Genomic DNA, 1,330 nt, shown 5'->3' with positions numbered 1-1,330 from the left:
CCCGCCTCCCCGACGGACTACCCGCGCCCTTATCTACCCCTATTTAGCTACGTATATAAGCCTTATTGTATCTAGTGTGTACGGCACGCGTTTGCACCGGCCAAACGCGAATCCCATTTGTGCCCGCTTGCCCTCGAACTTCTACACAAACGCGTCTCCTCTGCCCGAAGGATAATTCGAGGCACTGCCTAGTGGGGCCGAAGCCACTCGACGATCCCGCGAACCGACGACCCGTGACGACGACCGACCCGACGACGACCGACCCGACGACGACCCCGTGCACCCCGACGACCCCGTAACCGTGACCGCCCCGCGCTCCCCGCTGCTCCCGCCCCGATGGCACCGCCCACAATTGCGAAGCTCGCCGATGACAACTACGCCGAATGGGTTATCGGCATGGAGGCCCTCCTTGTTCGCAAGGGTCTCTGGGAGGTTACGAGCGCCCCTGCTGATGAAACCCGCCCCTCTGGCTCTGATAACACGAAGGCTGTGCGTGCCTGGCGTGCGAAGATCGCAGAAGCGCGCGCCGAGATTATCCTGAATATCGAGCCCACCCAGTACGCCCACATCCAATCACAAGACGTTCACGAAGTCTGGATCGAGCTCCGTCGAGTCCACCGCGCCCGCGGCTTTGGTACCCGGGTCGCGCACCGGCGCGCTTTCTGGCGCCTAACGAAGCGCCCGGAACAAACGATGACGTCGTGGATCGCTGACGTCCGCCGGGCTGCCTTCCGCCTCGAGGAGATTGACGCCTCTATCTCCGATGAAGACCGCATCCTCGTTCTCACGAATGGCCTCCCCGATTCGTACTCTCAGCTGGTCGTTAATCTCGACTCTACCCCACCTAGCGAGCTTACATCACCCGCTTACTTAACGAAGAGTCGCGCCAATTGTCCCTCAACCCGCCTCATCATGACTCCGAAGTCGCCCTCGCTGCTTACACGAAGCCCCGCACCCCGCTCGAGCGCATCACCTGCTTCAAGTGCTCAAAGAAGGGCCACTATCAGCGCGACTGCCCAGAGCTCAAGACTGAAGAGGCCAACTGCGCATTTTCGGCAACCGTTAGCGCCGATCGGCTTCTTGCCGAGAAGGAGACGGAAGCGTGGTAAACGCCCCGATTAAGGGGATGTATTAGACTTATCGTACGTTATCCCTTATTTGTGCGGACACAAACCCCTCCTTCCTTGCTCGCTGTTTCCCTTATCCCCGCCCCGTTCCATTTGTTTGTTACCCTTCGCTCGTTGCCCGCGCTCGCTCGAGGGGATGTGTTGGAATCCTGGCGTCAAGATGGCGAGCTCGCGGAACAAGCGCCACAGGTCCCGCCTCCCCG

This window comes from Dichomitus squalens (assembly GCF_000275845.1).
Source record: "Dichomitus squalens LYAD-421 SS1 unplaced genomic scaffold DICSQscaffold_45, whole genome shotgun sequence".
NCBI classification, from domain to species: Eukaryota; Fungi; Basidiomycota; class Agaricomycetes; order Polyporales; family Polyporaceae; genus Dichomitus; species Dichomitus squalens.
The sequence above is the reverse complement of the archived record's forward strand: the minus strand, read 5'-3'. Positions refer to the sequence as shown.